Genomic DNA, 13,762 nt, shown 5'->3' with positions numbered 1-13,762 from the left:
TCCCCATCCCCATATACAGCCTCGGGGACAACTTTTCCCCGTCCCCATCCCCTGTCGGGTGTAGCAGACCCACGGGTAACCCATATCCCCTCTATGCATACAATGTCAACTACTATATTTTAGTAAATTGACGAGTATACACATGAGTGTGGTACATTGAGAGAAACAAAGATATAATTATCTAACAGCCATTATTAAGAAGTAGTAAGATGTGATCATCAACATTGAACATCATGCGAGCAACTCAAAAAGCAAATTTAAATATCATACAAAGAAGCAGTACAAGAGCATGCCAAATGCCATGACACAATGATAATAGATAAAGGTTGACGACAAACGTTTATGAAGCCTAAAATATTACATGAATCATGCAATATTGACGACACACCACACATAACTTAAAAGAAAGTTCAACTGACTGATAGAAATAGTAGCATGCTAGTTGAATTCTTATTCGATGACGGAAGACCAACTTCACCAGCAACTTCAGCTTCTTGTATTAGTCAAAGTGCCAAATCCTACATGGCAATGTGAACTTAGTTAAATGGCGAAATGAAATATACTTCTATATTACCAAAATGTATTTCCGAGAGTACCTCCATCCCCTCCTGAATGTCTTCAAGACAAGACCAGAAACTTATAGCATCTCCTTTGGGGGCATCTGTGTAAATAAACAAGTGAACAATGAGCTATATTTAGACAACACAGAAGTGCAACAACAAAGAAAACAAGTCAGCTTACATTTGTACTTGTTCCTAAGCCAATTTTGTGAACACATTAGTGCCTCCAATATGGGAGGAGTTAGACGGCTACGATGGTCACTAAGAACCCTCCCACTTGTGCTAAAAGCAGATTCTGATGCAACAGTTGTTGCCGGAATAGCAAAAATGTCTCTTGCTACTTTTTCTCAAAGTAGGGTATCGTCTACCAGCTGATTTCCACCAGTCCAACACATCAAAGTTCTCTTTGCTCAATGGAACCAAATCATCCATCAAGTACTGGTCTAACTCAGACCTATAAGTTGTTGGCCTTTTCTGAGCAATGCGTGCATTGAAAACTGACATTAAAGCTGTAGCTTTTGTTGTTGTCAATGAGGAATGTGACGATTCTCCATCCTCATCCTTGTTTTCATCCTGATGTTCTTCCAGCAAGCTACATAATGAAGCAATGACTTCTGAAACATGACCATCACACTCTTCAGGACTAACACCATGTAGGCTAGAGAAGCAAACAAGCAACATTTCATTTTTGTATCTTGGGTCAAGAAGAGTAGCCATACCCATGAGACCTTTAATGCCAGACCAATATTTATCAAACTTCTCATTCATGTTAGCTGTCATGTCTGCTATAATTTCATCATCAGAAGTGGACCATTGTCTCATTTTCTCTTTGATTTCACAAATCTTGGGGAAATAAATATTGGCAGTGACATAATTGGTTCCAGAGAACACTTCAGTTACTTCAAAGAATAACTCCAGCCTCTTCACCACATCAGAAGCAAAAGCCCATTCATAATCACTAGGATAGCAATCATATAGTTTCTCAACCTTCTTTGCACGCTCGAACACAGCCTTATAAGGTAAAGCATTATTGAGCATGGTGAAGGTAGAGTTCCATCTAGTCTTGCAGTCCAGCGCCAACTTTTTTTCCATTTTAACTTTCTGAAACTTAGCAATTTCCTCAAATTTCTCTACTCTTTTTGGGGTGGATGTCCAAAATGCTACACTCTCACGAATTTTTTCTATAGCAGCTTTCAACACATCCAAACCATCCTTCACTATCAAATTAAGAATGTGTGCACAACATCGCATGTGGAGCATCATACCTTTCAGCATTAGCTTCTCTTTCCCTATCTTATTCAGCAAGAGATCAACCGCCTTGTCATTTGAGGTGCAGTTATCCACGGTCACGGCGGAAAGCTTCTCATCAAGATTCCAAGTAACCAAAGACTCATACAATTCATTTGCTATAGCCTCTGCAGTATGTGGAGCTGGCACATAAATGAACCTGGACACAATACAATAAATATTGACAAGTTATTAGACAACAACATTCATATGTTCAACATAGAAGTATTGATAATCTCAAGACAACAACATTGCTAATTTCAATACCTCATAATAACACTCCTAAGGTTCCAATTATCATCAATAAAGTGGGCTGTGATGGCCATGTAGCCCTTCTTTTGATGATCGGATGTCCACATATCAGTTGTGATGGCCACTCTAGATTTAGTGGTAGCCATGTACTCAATTGCCCTTTTTCTTTCTTCTTCATAATGAGCCTTGATGTCATTCCTACAAAATAAAAATCAACACTTAAATATCAAAATAAATAATATACAGTACAACCATGATGGAGAGGTATATTGAATGCATACCTAATAGTGTTCCTTGTCACCATTTTGAACAGAGGCTGCAATGCGAAAACCAGTATGATCAACAATAGATAATGGATACTCATGTAAAACAATCATGTCTGCAAGCTCCTTCCTAGCAAAATCCTGATCAAAAGTATAGTTCTCAAGTGAAATTTTGCCTTCATCTTGGGAGTTAAACCTCAAAGAACTCTGAGCCAGTGTCTTGCCCCTGTTCTTGATCTTCACATAAACACAACTCCTCAGATGATCATGGAGATGTTAGTCCCATTTTTTGTTTCTCCTCCAAGCTTCTTTTTACAATAAGCACACTTGGCTTTCCAGTTCCCCTTTATTTTCACTCTCTCAAAGTGCATCCAAACAGGTGAGGTAAGCTTCCTTCTCTTTGAACCAACAACCTCAACTTCTTCTTGTTCGTCTTCTCCCTCGTCCTCATCGGAAATTTCTACAGGACCATTGTCACCTTCAACGTCTTCTGCAGCAAGTTCATGGACGGACTCAGATGCTTGTGACTCTGACAGTGATGTGCCTGTTAGAGCTGAATGTTAGGACTCATGGCTCTGGTTGGTACACCGAGTTGGACTGGACAAGAAAAAAGTGCCATCACATTAGTATATGATAAATCAATTTAAGCAATGAAATTTGTTGGTACTGAGAATTGAAAATAAGCGATGAAACTTATATCTTATATGCACATGAAGATATTATCTTATATGACAAACACACATAAGCATATATCTTGTTAGATAATTTTAAATAACAGTAAGTAAGCAGATTGCTGCTTATAGGCGTTCATACAAAATGGCCTATTTATTACCTTTCATACAGATTAGTGCATGCTAATTAGATACATTAATTTTGAGACGGAGGGAGTACTAAATAAACAAGTTGTTGTTCATATACATTCCTGCGGGATGGTCTAATTACAATCCCCTTTTGCACAGATTAATTGGACTAGGTACATACAGAAGGAATTTATGAGAAATATAATTGACAAGTATCCAGACAAACAGATCTCTTCATCACCGATTCACACATAAAAAATATACTCATAAGTCCAACCTAGCAATCACATGTACGCATGTTTAATCTGAGACTCACATGTACGTATATGCTAGTAATCTAACAAGATGAAGAAACCCCGCTTGCCTTGCCTCTGATCTAAAAATCACACAAGTACGCATGCCTATAATCTAACAATCACAGCAGTTTGTTCATCCTCCCAAATCAGCATAAATCAAGAGGAAGAAGATACTCACGTGTTCCTGTTCTTCTTGGGGTTGGCTACACTGGAAGTAGTTGAACGACGGAGTTGCTGGTGTCCACCTTGGATTCGCCCAGGAAGTTGGCCGCTCCCTGGATGCCGGAGGAGGAGTTTCGAGCCGTCCGCAATAGCCTTGTCTCTGACCTATGGTGAATGGTCGTTGGTAGGAGTGGAGGAGTCCATCCTATTCCTAGGTGGAACAGACGAGGGGCAGATGGCACTCAATCGCGAGGCGGCGGTGCCACCTGTAGATGGAAAAGTTGACGGCGGTAGGGGAGGTAAAACACGGTTAGAAATTGACGGCGCCTGACGGGCTGAGGTAAAACAAGTGTTTGACCTAGGGTTGTATTATATAGGAAAATCACTGGGCCACATGTCTGATGCTTACCGGGCTTAGTGGGGTTCGGGTCTGGGGACTATAGAAACAGCCCCGTCCCCGTTGCACCCGATGGGGAGGAATTTCTTCCATAAATGTCCCCATGGGGCTGGCTATATATCATCCCCGTCCCCTAATGGAAGAAAACCCCATCAGTTTCGGGTAAACGGTGTTGGGGAACGTCACATGGGAAACAAAAATTTTCCTACGCGCACGAAGACCTATCATGGTGATGTCCATCTACGAGAGGGGATGAGTGATCTACGTACCCTTGTAGATCGTACAACAGAAGCGTTAGTGAACGCGGTTGATGTAGTGGAACGTCCTCACGTCCCTCGATCCGCCCCGCGAACAATCCCGCGATCAGTCCCACGATCTAGTACCGAACAGACGGCACCTCCACGTTCAGCACACGTACAGCTCGACGATGATCTCGGCCTTCTTGATCCAGCAAGAGAGACGGAGAGGTAGAAGAGTTCTCTGGCAGCGTGACGGCGCTCCGGAGCTTGGTGATGACCTTGTCTCAGCAGGGCTCCGCCCGAGCTCCGCAGAAACGCGATCTAGAGGAAAAACCGTGGAGGTATGTGGTCGGGTTGCCGTGGAAAAGTCGTCTCAAATCAGCCCTAAAACCTCCGTATATATTGGTGGGAGGGAGGGGACCTTGCCTTGGGGAGCCCCAAGGGGGTCGGCCGAGTCCAAGGGGGAAGGCTCCCCCCCCAAACCGAGTTGGACTTGGTTTGGTGGGTGGGAGTCCTTCCTTCCCTTCCCACCTCCTCTTTTTTTTCTTTTCTCTTTGATTTTCTTTCCTAGGCGCATAGGGCCCTTTTGGGCTGTCCCACCAGCCCACTAAGGGCTGGTGTGCCACCCTCAAGGCCTATGGGCTTCCCCAAGGTGGGTTGCCCCCCCCCCCGGTGAACTCCCGGAACCCATTCGTCATTCCCGGTACATTCCCGGTAACTCCGAAAACCATCCGGTAATCAAATGAGATCATCCTATATATCAATCTTCGTTTCCGGACCATTCCAGAAACCCTCGTGACGTCCGTGATCTCATCCGGGACTCCGAACAACATTCGGTAACCAACCATATAACTCAAATACGCATAAAACAACGTCGAACCTTAAGTGTGCAGACCCTGCGGGTTCGAAAACTATGTAGACATGACCTGAGAGACTCCTCGGTCAATATCCAATAGCGGGACCTGGATGCCCATATTGGATCCTACATATTCTACGAAGATCTTATCGTTTGAACCTCAGTGCCAAGGATTCATATAATCCCGTATGTCATTCCCTTTGTCCTTCGGTATGTTACTTGCCCGAGATTCGATCGTCAGTATCCGCATACCTATTTCAATCTCGTTCACCGGCAAGTCTCTTTACTCGTTCCGTAATACAAGATCCCGCAACTTTCACTAAGTCACATTGCTTGCAAGGCTTGTGTGTGATGTTGTATTACCGAGTGGGCCCCGAGATACCTCTCCGTCACACGGAGTGACAAATCCCAGTCTTGATCCATACTAACTCAACTAACACCTTCGGAGATACCTGTAGAGCATCTTTATAGTCACCCAGTTACGTTGTGACGTTTGATACAGACAAAGCATTCCTCCGGTGTCAGTGAGTTATATGATCTCACGGTCATAGGAATAAATACTTGACACGCAGAAAAAAGTGTAGCAACAAAATGACATGATCAACATGCTACGTCTATTAGTTTGGGTCTAGTCCATCACGTGATTCTCCAAATGACGTGATCGAGTTATCAAGCAACAACACTTTGTTCATAATCAGAAGACACCGACTATCTTTGATCAACTGGCTAGCCAACTAGAGGCTTGCTAGGGACGGTGTTTTGTCTATGTATCCACACATGTAAATGAGTCTTCATTCAATACAATTATAGCATGGATAATAAACGATTATCTTGATACAGGAATTATAATAATAACTATATTTATTATTGCCTCTAGGGCATAATTCCAACAGTCTCCCACTTGCACTAGAGTCAATAATCTAGCCCTCACATCATCATGTGAATTACATTGTAATAAATCTAATACCCATACAGTTCTGGTGTTGATCATGCTTTGGCCGTGGAAGAGGTTTAGTCAGCGGGTCTGCTACATTCAGATCCGTGTGCACTTTGCATATATTTACGTCCTCTCCCTCGACGTAGTCGCGGATGAGGTTGAAGCGTCGTTTGATGTGTCTGGTCTTCTTGTGAAACCGTGGTTCCTTTGCTAAGGCAATGGCACCCGTGTTGTCACAGAACAAGGTTATTGGATTCAGTGCGCTTGGCACCACTCCAAGATCCGTCATGAACTGCTTCATCCAGACACCCTCCTTAGCCGCCTCCGAGGCAGCCATGTACTCCGCTTCACATGTAGAATCTGCTACGACGCTTTGCTTGGAACTGCACCAGCTTACCGCACCCCCATTAAGAATAAATACGTATCCGGTTTGCGACTTAGAGTCGTCCGGATCTGTGTCAAAGCTTGCATCGACGTAACCTTTTACGGCAAGCTCTTCGTCACCTCCATACACGAGAAACATCTCCTTAGTCCTTTTCAGGTACTTCAGGATATTCTTGACCGCTGTCCAGTGATCCACTCCTGGATTACTCTGGAACCTACCTGCCATACTTATGGCCAGGCTAACATCCGGTCTAGTGCACAGCATTGCATACATGATAGAACCTATGGCTGAAGCATAGGGGACGGAGCGCATATGCTCTCTATCTTCATCAGTTGCTGCACACTGAGTTTTACTCAATCTCGTACCTTGTAAAACTGGCAAGAACCCTTTCTTGGACTGTTCCATTTTGAACCTCTTCAAAACTTTATCAAGGTATGTGCTTTGTGAAAGTCCTATCAGGCGTTTTGATCTATCCCTATAGATCTTAATGCCTAGAATGTAAGCAGCTTCTCCTAGGTCCTTCATAGAGAAACTCTTATTCAAGTAATCCTTTATGCTCTCTAAAAACTCCACGTTGTTTCCAATCAGTAATATGTCATCCACATATAATATTAGAAACGCCACAGAGCTCCCACTCACTTTCTTGTAAATACAAGATTCTCCAACCACTTGTATAAACCCAAATGCTTTGATCACCTCATCAAAGCGTTTGTTCCAACTCCGAGATGCTTGCACCAGTCCATAAATGGATCGCTGGAGCTTGCACACCTTGTTAGCATTCTTAGGATCGACAAAACCTTCGGGTTGTATCATATACAACTCTTCCTTAAGGAAACCGTTAAGGAACGCCGTTTTGACATCCATCTGCCAGATTTCATAATCGAAAAATGCAGCTATTGCTAACATGATTCTGACGGACTTAAGCATCGCTACGGGTGAGAATGTCTCATCGTAGTCAACTCCTTGAACTTGTGAAAAACCCTTTGCCACAAGTCGAGCTTTATAAACGGTCACATTGCCGTCAGCGTCCGTCTTCCTCTTAAAGATCCATTTGTTCTGAATAGCCATGCGGCCCTCAGGTAGTACCTCCAAAGTCCACACTTTGTTCTCATACATGGATCCTATCTCAGACTTCATGGCTTCTAGCCATTTGTTGGAATCTGGGCCCACCATTGCTTCTTCATAATTTGCAGGTTCATTGTTGTCTAACAACATGATTGATAAGACGGAATTACCGTACCACTCTGGAGCAGCACGTGGTCTCGTCGACCTGCGTGGTTCGACAGAAACTTGAACTGGAGTTTCATGATCATCATCATTAACTTCCTCCTCAACCGGCGTCGCAACGACAGAGGTTTCCCCTTGCCCTGCGCCACCATCCAGAGGGATGAGAGGTTCGACAACCTCGTCAAGTTCTATCTTCCTCCCACTCAATTCTCTCGAGAGAAACTCCTTCTCGAGAAAAGCTCTGTTTTTAGCAAAAAACACTTTGCCCTCGGATTTGAGATAGAAGGTGTACCCAAATGTCTCTTTTGGGTAACCTATGAAGACACACTTTTCCGCTTTGGGTTCCAGCTTTTCAGGCTGAAGCTTTTTGACATAAGCATCACATCCCCAAACTTTAATAAACGACAACTTTGGCCTTTTGCCATACCACAGTTCGTATGGTGTCGTCTCAACGGATTTTGATGGTGCCCTATTTAAAGTGAATGCAGCTATTTCTAATGCATAACCCCAAAACGATAACGGCAAATCAGTAAGAGACATCATAGATCGCACCATCTCTAATAGAGTACGATTACGACGTTCGGACACACCATTACGCTGTGGTGTTCCAGGCGGTGTTAACTGTGAAACGATTCCACATTGTCTTAAGTGAGTACCAAACTCGAAACTCAGATATTCACCCCCACGATCAGACCATAGGAACTTGATCTTCTTGTTACGATGATTTTCCACTTCACTCTGAAATTGCTTGAACTTTTCAAATGTTTCAGACTTGTGCTTCATCAAGCAGACATAACCATATCTACTCAAATCGTCAGTGAAGGTGAGAAAATAACGATATACGCCGCGTGCCTCCACGCTCATCGGACCACACACATCGGTATGTATGATCTCCAACAAGTCACTTGCACGCTCCATTGTTCCGGAGAACGGAGTCTTAGTCATCTTGCCCATGAGGCATGGTTCGCACGTGTCAAGTGAATCAAAGTCAAGTGACTCCAAAAGTCCATCAGCATGGAGTTTCTTCATGCGCTTTACACCAATATGACCTAAGCGGCAGTGCCACAAAAATATGGCGCTATCATTGTTAACTCTAACTCTTTTGGTCTCAATGTTATGTATATGCGTATCGCTATCAAGATTCAATATGAACAATCCTCTCACATTAGGTGCATGACCATAAAAGATGTTACTCATAGAAATAGAACAACCATTATTCTCTGACTTAAAAGAGTAACCGTCTCGCAATAAACAAGATCCAGATATAATGTTCATGCTCAACGCAGGCACTAAATAACAATGATTTAAGTTCATCACTAATCCTGATGGTAACTGAAGTGAAATTGTGTTCTACTCAAGAAGACATCTACGCATGAACCTAGCTCATGATGCCACTGTTGGGGAACGTCGCATGGGAAATAAAATTTTTCCTACGCGCACGAAGACCTATCATGGTGATGTCCATCTACGAGAGGGGATGAGTGATCTACGTACCCTTGTAGATCGTATAGCAGAAGCGTTAGTGAACGCGGTTGATGTAGTGGAACGTCCTCATGTCCCTCGATCCACCCCGCGAACAATCCCGCGATCAGTCCCATGATCTAGTACCGAACGGACGGCACCTCCGCGTTCAGCACACGTACAACTCGACGATGATCTCGGCCTTCTTGATCCAGCAAGAGAGACGGAGAGGTAGAAGAGTTCTCCGGCACAGTGACGGCGCTCCGGAGCTTGGTGATGACCTTGTCTCAGCAGGGCTCCGCCCGAGCTCCGCAGAAACGCGATCTAGAGGAAAAACCGTGGAGGTATGTGGTCGGGCTGCCGTGGAAAAGTCGTCTCAAATGAGCCCTAAAACCTCCGTATATATAGGTGGGAGGGAGGGGACCTTGCCTTGTGGCTCAAGGAGCCCCAAGGGGGTCGGCCGAGTCCAAGGGGGAAGGCTCCCTCCCCAAACCGAGTTGGACTTGGTTTGGTGGGTGGGAGTCCTTCCTTCCTTTCCCACCTCCTCTTTTTTTTTCTCTTTGATTTTCTTTCCTAGGCACATAGGGCCCTTTTGGGCTGTCCCACCAGCCCACTAAGGGCTGGTGTGCCACCCTCAAGGCCTATGGGCTTCCCCGGGGTGGGTTTCCCCCCCCGGTGAACTCCCGGAACCCATTCGTCATTCCCGGTACATTCCCGGTAACTCCGAAAACCATCCGGTAATCAAATGAGGTCATCCTATATATCAATCTTCGTTTCCGGACCATTCCAGAAACCCTCGTGACGCCCGTGATCTCATCCGGGACTCCGAACAACATTCGGTAACCAACCATATAACTCAAATACGCATAAAACAACGTCGAACCTTAAGTGTGCAGACCCTGCGGGTTCGAGAACTATGTAGACATGACCTGAGAGACTCCTCGGTCAATATCCAATAGCGGGACCTGGATGCCCATATTGGATCCTACATATTCTACGAAGATCTTATCGTTTGAACCTCAGTGCCAAGGATTCATATAATCCCGTATGTCATTCCCTTTGTCCTTCGGTATGTTACTTGCCCGAGATTCGATCGTCAGTACCCGCATACCTATTTCAATCTCGTTCACCGGCAAGTCTCTTTACTCGTTCCGTAATACAAGATCCCGCAACTTTCACTAAGTCACATTGCTTGCAAGGCTTGTGTGTGATGTTGTATTACCGAGTGGGCCCCGAGATACCTCTCCGTCACACGGAGTGACAAATCCCAGTTTTGATCCATACTAACTCAACTAACACCTTTGGAGATACGTGTAGAGCATCTTTATAGTCACCCAGTTACGTTGTGACGTTTGATACACACAAAGCATTCCTCCGGTGTCAGTGAGTTATATGATCTCACGGTCATAGGAATAAATACTTGACACGCAGAAAAAACTGTAGCAACAAAATGACATGATCAACATGCTACGTCTATTAGTTTGGGTCTAGTCCATCACGTGATTCTCCTAATGACGTGATCGAGTTATCAAGCAACAACACTTTGTTCATAATCAGAAGACACCGACTATCTTTGATCAACTGGCTAGCCAACTAGAGGCTTGCTAGGGACGGTGTTTTGTCTATGTATCCACACATGTAAATGAGTCTTCATTCAATACAATTATAGCATGGATAATAAACGATTATCTTGATACAGGAATTATAATAATAACTATATTTATTATTGCCTCTAGGGCATAATTCCAACAGTCTCCCACTTGCACTAGAGTCAATAATCTAGCCCTCACATCATCATGTGAATTACATTGTAATAAATCTAATACCCATACAGTTCTGGTGTTGATCATGCTTTGGCCGTGGAAGAGGTTTAGTCAGCGGGTCTGCTACATTCAGATCCGTGTGCACTTTGCATATATTTACGTCCTCTCCCTCGACGTAGTCGCGGATGAGGTTGAAGCGTCGTTTGATGTGTCTGGTCTTCTTGTGAAACCGTGGTTCCTTTGCTAAGGCAATGGCACCCGTGTTGTCACAGAACAAGGTTATTGGATTCAGTGCGCTTGGCACCACTCCAAGATCCGTCATGAACTGCTTCATCCAGACACCCTCCTTAGCCGCCTCCGAGGCAGCCATGTACTCCGCTTCACATGTAGAATCTGCTACGACGCTTTGCTTGGAACTGCACCAGCTTACCGCACCCCCATTAAGAATAAATACGTATCCGGTTTGCGACTTAGAGTCGTCCGGATCTGTGTCAAAGCTTGCATCGACGTAACCTTTTACGGCAAGCTCTTCGTCACCTCCATACACGAGAAACATCTCCTTAGTCCTTTTCAGGTACTTCAGGATATTCTTGACCGCTGTCCAGTGATCCACTCCTGGATTACTCTGGAACCTACCTGCCATACTTATGGCCAGGCTAACATCCGGTCTAGTGCACAGCATTGCATACATGATAGAACCTATGGCTGAAGCATAGGGGACGGAGCGCATATGCTCTCTATCTTCATCAGTTGCTGCACACTGAGTTTTACTCAATCTCGTACCTTGTAAAACTGGCAAGAACCCTTTCTTGGACTGTTCCATTTTGAACCTCTTCAAAACTTTATCAAGGTATGTGCTTTGTGAAAGTCCTATCAGGCGTTTTGATCTATCCCTATAGATCTTAATGCCTAGAATGTAAGCAGCTTCTCCTAGGTCCTTCATAGAGAAACTCTTATTCAAGTAATCCTTTATGCTCTCTAAAAACTCCACGTTGTTTCCAATCAGTAATATGTCATCCACATATAATATTAGAAACGCCACAGAGCTCCCACTCACTTTCTTGTAAATACAAGATTCTCCAACCACTTGTATAAACCCAAATGCTTTGATCACCTCATCAAAGCGTTTGTTCCAACTCCGAGATGCTTGCACCAGTCCATAAATGGATCGCTGGAGCTTGCACACCTTGTTAGCATTCTTAGGATCGACAAAACCTTCGGGTTGTATCATATACAACTCTTCCTTAAGGAAACCGTTAAGGAACGCCGTTTTGACATCCATCTGCCAGATTTCATAATCGAAAAATGCAGCTATTGCTAACATGATTCTGACGGACTTAAGCATCGCTACGGGTGAGAATGTCTCATCGTAGTCAACTCCTTGAACTTGTGAAAAACCCTTTGCCACAAGTCGAGCTTTATAAACGGTCACATTGCCGTCAGCGTCCGTCTTCCTCTTAAAGATCCATTTGTTCTGAATAGCCATGCGGCCCTCAGGTAGTACCTCCAAAGTCCACACTTTGTTCTCATACATGGATCCTATCTCAGACTTCATGGCTTCTAGCCATTTGTTGGAATCTGGGCCCACCATTGCTTCTTCATAATTTGCAGGTTCATTGTTGTCTAACAACATGATTGATAAGACGGAATTACCGTACCACTCTGGAGCAGCACGTGGTCTCGTCGACCTGCGTGGTTCGACAGAAACTTGAACTGGAGTTTCATGATCATCATCATTAACTTCCTCCTCAACCGGCGTCGCAACGACAGAGGTTTCCCCTTGCCCTGCGCCACCATCCAGAGGGATGAGAGGTTCGACAACCTCGTCAAGTTCTATCTTCCTCCCACTCAATTCTCTCGAGAGAAACTCCTTCTCGAGAAAAGCTCTGTTTTTAGCAAAAAACACTTTGCCCTCGGATTTGAGATAGAAGGTGTACCCAAATGTCTCTTTTGGGTAACCTATGAAGACACACTTTTCCGCTTTGGGTTCCAGCTTTTCAGGCTGAAGCTTTTTGACATAAGCATCACATCCCCAAACTTTAATAAACGACAACTTTGGCCTTTTGCCATACCACAGTTCGTATGGTGTCGTCTCAACGGATTTTGATGGTGCCCTATTTAAAGTGAATGCAGCTATTTCTAATGCATAACCCCAAAACGATAACGGCAAATCAGTAAGAGACATCATAGATCGCACCATCTCTAATAGAGTACGATTACGACGTTCGGACACACCATTACGCTGTGGTGTTCCAGGCGGTGTTAACTGTGAAACGATTCCACATTGTCTTAAGTGAGTACCAAACTCGAAACTCAGATATTCACCCCCACGATCAGACCATAGGAACTTGATCTTCTTGTTACGATGATTTTCCACTTCACTCTGAAATTGCTTGAACTTTTCAAATGTTTCAGACTTGTGCTTCATCAAGCAGACATAACCATATCTACTCAAATCGTCAGTGAAGGTGAGAAAATAACGATATACGCCGCGTGCCTCCACGCTCATCGGACCACACACATCGGTATGTATGATCTCCAACAAGTCACTTGCACGCTCCATTGTTCCGGAGAACGGAGTCTTAGTCATCTTGCCCATGAGGCATGGTTCGCACGTGTCAAGTGAATCAAAGTCAAGTGACTCCAAAATTCCATCAGCATGGAGTTTCTTCATGCGCTTTACACCAATATGACCTAAGCGGCAGTGCCACAAAAATATGGCGCTATCATTGTTAACTCTAACTCTTTTGGTCTCAATGTTATGTATATGCGTATCGCTATCAAGATTCAATATGAACAATCCTCTCACATTAGGTGCATGACCATAAAAGATGTTACTCATAGAAATAGAACAACCATTATTCTCTGACTTAAAAG

Source organism: Hordeum vulgare, chromosome 3H (genome assembly GCF_904849725.1).
Source record: "Hordeum vulgare subsp. vulgare chromosome 3H, MorexV3_pseudomolecules_assembly, whole genome shotgun sequence".
Taxonomy (NCBI): Eukaryota; Viridiplantae; Streptophyta; class Magnoliopsida; order Poales; family Poaceae; genus Hordeum; species Hordeum vulgare.
Note: the sequence above shows the minus strand (reverse complement) of the source record.